The 8,850-nt window shown below is 37.1% G+C and overlaps 1 protein-coding gene across 3 annotated transcripts in view; it reads left to right on the top strand.

Moving 5' to 3' along the window:
* Dcaf6 (DDB1 and CUL4 associated factor 6) overlaps window positions 1–8,850 on the top strand; it is a 120,504-nt gene that overhangs the window by 15,042 nt on the left and 96,612 nt on the right. For all 3 annotated transcript variants that reach the window (XM_033765670.1, XM_033765669.1, XM_033765671.1), the window contains exon 2: window positions 2,023–2,115. The gene's annotated coding sequence lies outside the window, so the exon portion shown is untranslated. The remainder of the gene's footprint in view (window positions 1–2,022; window positions 2,116–8,850) is intronic.

Below are 8,850 nucleotides of genomic sequence, written 5' to 3'. Positions count from 1 at the left end.
TTAAATATGTAGGGACCATTTTCTTCAGAATTAAGGATTATTTTAATCTTACATCATTGCCTTTTCTCTTTTACTTTCCTTTTTAGTTTTATTTTAGGATTCCCTATTTTTAATGTTCATACAGAGATTTCTTTAACTGAAATACCAAACAGTTTCTCTGGTGTGAAAAACTATAATAGTACACAACATCCTAATGAGATAATTAATAATGTAAAATAGGAAGTAAAATGGGAAGGGTGGGGGAAAGGTAATAAGGGAGAGGAAAAAGAAATATGAGAAACTGAAAAAATGGAAATAAAGTGTTTGTAAATGGGGAGGGGAGGAGAGGAGTGAAGGGAGGGCAGGGACAAGGGGAAAAAATGAGAATCAAGACCTGTCATGTGAAGGTACAGGATCCCAATAATGAATGTAACTATTGTATACCTAGATTGTACCAATAAACTCAAGAAAAAGAAAATAAATAAATAAATAAAGGTAAAACTCTTTAGTGTTTTTACCATTAAAGGATGTAAATATCAACTAAATGTGACAACTTTAACTCTGTAAGCGATGGAACAGTATTCAAAAGTAATAGTGTAAAATTACCTAGCTAGAGATCCATACAGCTTAGTAGTTATACTAGTTAAGGTGGAAGGAGGGTAAAAAATGAAAAAAGTCAATTGAGAAATTAATGGGATATGATGAGAAAGAGGAAGGGAAAACGAAAGGTTCTATGGAGGAGTGAAAGAAAATTAATAGTGTTAGAAAACAATTGCAGGAAAGAATGAACCAGAAAAAAGATAACAAAATACAGGAAATGAAGAAGAAAAAAGTTGAAAGGGGAAAAAAAAGGAAAAAGTAAAATTGGAAACGGTGGGGATGAAAAAAAAAACCCAACCCCCCAAAAAAAAACCTAATGAAGGAAACATTAAAAATATAAAAAATGAAATCATAAAAAGATTGTCATAATTTTCTCTGCCTAGCTTTAGAGCCTGTGGATTTTTGAGGTGTCCTCCCTGCACCCTAGAGGCCCCTCTGTCTGTGCACCCCAGACTGTCATTACCATCCATGCCAAGGGTGTGTCCTTGCTTCTTTTGGTAGCTGGGAAACTCAGCCAGCCCTCTGGTATCTGCTGGATGTAGGCCTTGAGGTGGGGCTTATAAGAGACTATTGGACTTAATGTTGATGGTCATTGGTCTTGTTGCTGCCTTTTCTCCCCAGGAGTTGTCCTCATATTCAGGATGAGTTTGGTTGTTTAGGCCTCATCCCTGATGTCCCATGCCATGGGAAAGGAAGATGTAGAGCAGGCTTGGTGTTGGAGGGCAGTCTCGCCCTTGTGTGGAGTGGGCCCCTGTGCATCTCATGTGGGCCTGCTCACTCAGGTGGATGAGAACGCCACATCCATTGCGGGCCTGCCCCTGTCTGCATGCTTACATGATTTCAGAGAAGAGGTCAGATGTAATTTTTGTCTTTACTTTTCTATTGTTGTTTTTCCTCTAGTTTCTCTTAGGACTTTTTTCTTAATCTTTGATTTTCTTTAGTTTGAAAATTACAGGCTTAGGTGAAGTTCTTTTAGAATTGTGCTAAGTGTTCTCTGAGCTTCCTGAATGTATGGCTTGGTATTTGACATTAGTTTGGGTGTAATTCTCAGTTGTTAATATTTCAAATATTTTTTCTTACTTTTCTGTCTTCTGTCTTCAGGAATTTTCTTGTTCATTAACTACACCTTCTGTACTTGTCCCACAATTATTGGATATTCTTTTCAGTTTTGTGGGTTTCTGTTGATACATGCTCCAAGTAAGAGTTTCTTTAGTCATGCCCAATCTACTCACAAGGCTATCAAAGACGTCTTTCATTTCTGTTACAATGTTTTCATCTCCAACATTTCTTTTTTAATTCTTAGCATTTCCATCTCTGCTTTATATTGCTTGTCCGTTCTTAACTTTATCCGTTAAGAGCCCTTAAGAGATCAGTTAAGTGAATGGTGGTGTAATTCCTTTTATATTCAGTTTGTTTATATTTCTTTTTTTGCTTTCTTTTTAGGTTAATACAATCTGTTGGAATGACACTGGAGAATATATTTTATCTGGCTCAGATGACACCAAGTTAGTAATTAGTAATCCTTACAGCAGAAAGGTAAAATGGTCTTTCTTAAAAAAAAAATACATGTGTGTGTATGTGTAAATATATATGTAAAAAATTTAATGAGAGAAAAAAATTCAAAAGCTGGAAATAAAGAAATTTTAAATAGCCATGGTGTGGGCATTTTCACATTGCTAAATTGTGTAATTTAGAAGTTATAACAGGTAGGTCCTTTGGTTCCCTCAGGATACATAAGATTTCAGTCAGCCTTACCAATGCTAGAAAATGCAAATAATCTTTGTTTTATCCACATGGATAGTAATTGCCACCAGTGACATTATCTCAGTAACATTGAAGGGGGAAAAAAGACAATGTGATATTTTTCATTAGCATAAATGTTTCTCATTAGGTGAATTTCCTTACCATTGTGATTTATTTGTGGCATATTAGAAATAAATTTTAATTTTCATTATTTATGAAGCATTGGTCTCTCCAAATTGGGTGCTTTATTTTGCATTTCAGAGCACCTTGGGATACATATACTCACAGAATTAATAATATATATTACTTAAGCTTTTTTTTTTTACTTGGTGCTGGGGATTGAACCCAGGACCTCAAGCATTCCAGGCAAGTGCTCTGCCACTGAGCTGCATCTCTACCCCTGTTATTTAAGTTTGATTATTAGTTTTCCAAAAGAGTTGGAATTTTGCATCTCAGTAAGTCTTGTTTAAGTTTGTGTATCATGACATTGTATAACAACTTCAATTTTACAAACATTCACGTTCATGTTCATTCTGTTTGTTTGTTTGTACTGGGCATTGAACCCAGCATCGAACTCTAGCACTAAGCTACATCTCCAAAACCCACTCACTCCCCTACCCTTTTTAAAATTTTGAGACAGGCTGACTTCAAACTTGCAATCATTCTGACTCATTCTCTCAAATAATTGGGATTATAGACTCGTGCCATTGCACCTAGCTTTAAATTGTTTTAATTTTAAACATTTAGAGTACTAAACATGTTGAAGGAACCTATATCTGTACTTAAAGTTTTTGTAGATGATAATAAAAAGACAGTACTCTTTATTTTGTCACCTGAAATGAGTTTATTTCAACTGGTACATTATTTAATTAGAAGTTGTTGTACTGTGCAATCTTTAGACTGTTTTTATATTAAAATACAACCAATTTCATTCCTTTCTCCTTTAAAATATTATAAACTTTAAAAAATTATACTATTTTCTTAGAGAACATTATAACACAAAACTAATATTTTGGGCCAGGCATTATATTAGGAAAAGTGATATTAAGTATAACATCAATATAAAGGCAGAGAATACTCTCAATCCAGCTGATTTTGGTTTTATACATGTGAATTTTTAAAAATAACCAGTTTGTGTTTAGTGATGAATGGGTAAATAAGTAAGTATATAATCATAAATAGTAGAGTTCTAGGTGAAGCTGGACATATTGAAGATATAATGAACCACTGTAGCAAAGAGGATTAGGGTAAGGTTTTCTGGTCAAGTTTCTTAACAATATGCCTTATTCAGTTGGAGTTTTCATTCCCTAGTTTCTCAAGACAAAGCATACACTTACCTGAATCTTAGTGTTAAGAGGGCCAGCCAGTTAAGAGAATGTTTCTTATGTGCACAAGTTCTTTGTAAAGTGCCTTAGTTTCTTTATACAATCTATAAGAAAATTTGTGCTATATGTAAAATAATGAGTTAACCGAGGAAGTTGTCTTTATATGTAACCTTATTATATAGTATTTAACGTTTCTTTTTTTTTGGGTGGTACTGGGGATTGAACCCAGTGTCAGGTAAAAAAAGCGAAAATCCAACACCAGATCAGAACCACTACAAGCCTTAATTGTAGGGACAGTCCGCTGGACTCTGATCAAAGGAGAGAGAGCAATATGGCAGAACAGAGAGTTTCTTTTATAGGACTGGGGTGGGGCTTATAGGAGGAGCTGGGTGGAGTTAAGTGAGGTAGTATTAAGGGATTGGAGGAGTCTGTGACATTACTAGGAGGGGCTTCTCTCTTGGCAAGAAGAAGCCTGATGGGAAGAAAGCTGTCCTTTAGTAGGTGGGAGAAGCCTTCTTTTTAGGTGAGAAGCAGGGCATTATGGGAAGGGGAGTAATGGCCATTTTAAGGCGAGGGAAATCTAACACTCAGTGCCTTGGTACTGAGCTGCATTCCCAGCCCTTTTTTATTTTGAAACAGGGACCTGCTAAGTCAGTAAATTGCCCAGACTGGGCTTAAACTTTCAGTCCTCCTTCCTCTGCCTCCTGGAATGCTACGATTATGAGTGTGTTCCACCATACCTGGATTATTTTAACATTTTAAAATTTGCTAATGTTGATGTTTAGAATACTGTGAATAAAGCTGCTAAGTTTAGTCGTTTCATTTTTTTATTCTGTTAATTTTAAATTTAGTCTGTTAAAAAGTTATTTCACTTAAAGTTTTTTAGATATGTAGCTAAGTGACTGCCATGCGAAGGACTCTCATCTTTAATTTTTGCTTCAATAGCGTCCTTTATTATATCTGGAGATCCTTTACATTTATATGCTAATTACAAAGGGAGACCTGTTCTGTAAACATAGGTGAATAGTTACTTTAAAATTTGTAAGATCTTTAGTACTAAGGATCCTTTCAAAGTTCTAGTTGAGAATATCATTGTTCCTCGGTCCTGGGGGATTTGTTCCAGGATTGCCATGGGTATCAGAATCCGTGGATGCTCTCCGTTCCCTAATGGAAAACAGCACAGTGTTTTCCCAGAACCCCACACAGGAGTCCTTGTTCTGCGTCCCCTCTAGGTAATGTAGGATGTTTCATACAATGGGAATGCTGTGCCAGCAGTTGTTATACTGTATTTTTTAGGGAATAATGACCCAGAACAGGCAGTAATGATAAAATAAACAACCTCTTTGTTTTGTACGATCTCAGGCGTGGCTGATTGAGTCTGCAGAAACAGGACTCATGCATAGAAACACTGTTTATTTCTTGGCTGCTTCACAACTCATTTTTCTCTCAAATTTTTTTATTATGTTGTTTGACATCTGTTCTAATCTTCTGAAAATGTATCTTTTAAAAATCTGTTTTTTTGTAGTAGTAGTAGTAGCGACTATAATTTGGTGATTGTGTCAGTCAGGACCCAATAAGAAAAACCACACAGTGATTTCAACAGGGAACCTTTAAAGAATACTGCCTGTGAAAAGAGATTGGGATAGCGAGGGTTTGACTTTTAAATGTGCAGAATTAAAAACCCCTCAAAAATAATAGATACAGCGAGCCACCACTTACCATAGGGCTAAGATGAGCTACCCAATGAAGTGGTCCCCCAAACCTGCCCAGTACTAAGATCTGACCCTACTGAACAAAGCACACCATGGCTCACTGAATGGCAGAGGAGTTTCTGCTGGGACATCATTACTGCGTTTCAATTAGGATTGTGTTCTGAATTATGTTGGTTTTAGCTTGTGAGCTTGCATAAAGGAGGGTATATGTGTGACTGTTTTTATGTCAGTGAGAATGGGGTAGACTGTCAAGACTAGTCTTGTTTTGTTTTTCTTTTTTGAGACAGGGTCTCACTATGTAGTTGAGACTGATCTGGAACTCACTGTGTAGCCCAGGCTGGTCTCAACTCACAGCGATCCTCCTGCCTCAGCCTCCCGAGTGCTGGGATTACAGGTGTGTGCCACCACGCCCCGCTAAGGCTAGTCTTATTTAATATTATCAATTCTCTAAATTTATAGCTTAATGATGTCCCAGATTGAACCAGATGGCTTGAGGCATTTTACTAAAATTTAGCCACTGTTTATTATTTTATTTTTTTTAGACAGGGTTTCATTATGTAGTTCAGGCTGGCCTTGAACTCACTGTGTAGCCTAGGCTGGCCTCACCTGGAGGTGATCCTCCTGCCTCAATCTCTCAAGTACTAGAATTCCAGGCATATGCCACCACACCTGGCTATTTTTCCATATTGAAACAGTTAAGATATTTAAATATTGTCATCCTTCAAACTAAAAGAATTTTACATTGAGGCTACCTTTAATGGTTTACTTCAGTGATTGTTTAACTTCTTTGCCTTAGGTTAACAAGGGGAAAACTTGATGTTTTCTTTTTTATGTTTTGTTTTGTTTTGTTTTTTGTTTTGAGACAGGGTCTCACTATATAGTTGAGACTGACCTAGAACTCATTATGTAGCCCAGGCTGGTCTCAAACTCACAGTGATCCTCCTGTCTCAGCCTTCCGAGTGCTGGAATTACAGGCATGTGCCACAAGCCCGGTGTTGATGTTTTCAAATCCTACTTAAGTGCTGAGTAGAACATTTTTCCTATACTAGTGTAAATTTCCTGGATTATGTATGTATATGTATAATGATTTTCAACATCATCATCAGAATTTTAAGTGTTAAAATCAGAACTTTAAGTGTGATAGTATCCAAAACAGTCATCTGGATACCAAAGGAATGATTTTTAAAAGATCATGTTTCTCCTTTATTTTTAAGGAAATGATACTCACTTTGATGTACAGTTCCCAACAGAAAATGTATATTCTAAAATATTTTTTAAAACTGCTCTTCATTTTCAGCTTGAGAAATGATAATCAGGTTATAATGGTAAAGATTATAACAAGGCTTTTTGTTTTTTATTAATATTAGTAGTTCCGGATTGGTATTATATTAGCTTTCCTGGTGCTAGACACAGTACTTGATACTCATAATTTAGAGGGGGAATGATTTAACTTAACTCAGTTTGGGGGAATTTGGCCCATAGTCAGCTGACTCCAGTACAGGACCTTCATGCCGCAAGAGCACAGTGGAGCTAAAAATCTGCTTGGTTCATGGTGGCCAGGGAGCAGAGCAGGGAAAGAGTACCGAAGAGGACTGAATGACAGTCCATCTTAGTACCCAAGATCGTGCCTCCATGGCCCGCCCAGGCAAACCTGGGAGCATGTTCTACTAATCTGCTAGGCATTTCTAAATCAGATACCAGGATTAATGATCACAGGCCACCCCTATCAATTTCACATGCATCTGCTTAAACCAAACTTAATCTCTAAATACACGTTTATAATTCCACCTAGCACAGTACATCTGTCACATGTTCAACTGGAAATACAGTGATCCCTTTTCCAGAGTCTCAGTAGTTCCAGCATTTTTCAAAAGCATAATTCCAAGTCTCTTGTGAGACTCAATGTGGGAATACTAACCTGTGTACACCTGAGGACTCATTCTTCTAACAATAATATGTTCTCTATGAAGAAATCGATAAATAGTGCATAAGGAACTTAAAATGCTGGCTCTAGTTCAGAGAATGTTTTGAAGGACTTTATAATTGTTGCATTTTTGAAATGGGTAGTCAGGAGGAGTTTGAATGTGAAAGCGATAGGATTTATATTTGTAGAAGGTAGTTCTGGCTGCTGTTCAGGGAGTAGAGTTTGACCGCTCAGGTAATCCAGGTGAGAGGGTGATGGCTGAGACACATCCTTAGAGGGCGTGAGATGTGATTTGTGGTGCGCCTGGCATGATTTGCTGCTGGATTTGACACCGTGGACAGGGAAAGCAAATGAAGATTGGTTCCTTAGTTCTCTTACCTGACCGCATGTGTTGGTGGGTGTTGATGCCATTGAGACAGGGATATTGTCAGAGATGAGGAAGTTTAGACTGGGCATCGAAAATCAAGAGCTTTGTTCATAAGAAAGGGGCTCTTACTACTAATTCTCAACTTAATAAAGGAATCCTGTTCAGTTTATAGTGACTAATGAAGCATTGGGGCCTCTACTTTTGATTTTAAAGCTGTGTACAAATCTGTTAAATGAAGGTAAACCATATTACTAAGACTGATGACTGCTGAATATGTTGAATGCAAGGGCAAAACCAAAGGCCTATTAGACCAAGAAACGAATACCTGTCTGAGTGACTTTTATGTAGTTAGCCACTCAGCAAAACATCCTAAAATAGCCTACAAGAGTTCAAGACCACGATGACTTGTCTTTTTTTTTTTTTTTGGAGACAGTGTCTCACTGTGTAGTTCAGACTGACCTTGAACTCACTATGTAGCCCAGGCTGGCCTCAGACTAATGGCAATCCTCCTGTCTCAGCCTCCTGAGTGCTTGGATTACAGGTGTGCACCACTTTGCCCAGCTATAATGTCTATCATATATAAAGGTTTCACATTAATTTTTCTATTTCATGATATTGACATGTCAGGGTAGTTGTTTTATATATGTGTCTCAATCTGGACTTGTCTGGTTGCTTTTCCTTTGAGTAGATTCAGATTAAACATTTTTGGTAACAGTTCCCCATGAGGCGTGGTACATGTTAGTCTCTTCCCTTATTGACAACTCTGATGTCTCACTTGGGCTGCTCTTCATAACTAATAATCTCTCTGTGAAGTGGTATGTTAAGACCATGTAAAAGAGTGGTTTTCATATTAATGGTTATTGCCTGAATCAGTTGTGTGTTTTTTTTTTTTTTTTTTTTTTGGTTTTTTGAGACAGGGTCTCAACTATGTAGTTGAGACTGACCTGGAACTCACTATGTAGCCCAGGCTGGTCTTGAGCTCAGCAATCCTCCTGCCTCAGCCTCCCGAGTGCTGGGACTATAGGTATGTGTCACCACGCCTGGTTGCTTGAATCAGTTTTTATAATGTGATTAAAAACCAGTGAATGATTAGTTTTATTTTGGGGATTGAGCCCAAGGAAGCTTGGAAATGAGCTACAGTTCCCCATCTTTTTCTTTACTTTTCTTTTCTTTTCTTTTTTTTTTTTTTTTTTTTTTTTT

Source organism: Fukomys damarensis, unplaced genomic scaffold (genome assembly GCF_012274545.1).
Source record: "Fukomys damarensis isolate Sample0158 unplaced genomic scaffold, DMR_v1.0_HiC HiC_scaffold_19, whole genome shotgun sequence".
In the NCBI taxonomy this organism is placed as follows: domain Eukaryota; kingdom Metazoa; phylum Chordata; class Mammalia; order Rodentia; family Bathyergidae; genus Fukomys; species Fukomys damarensis.
This window is presented reverse-complemented; position numbering and strand designations above follow the sequence as displayed.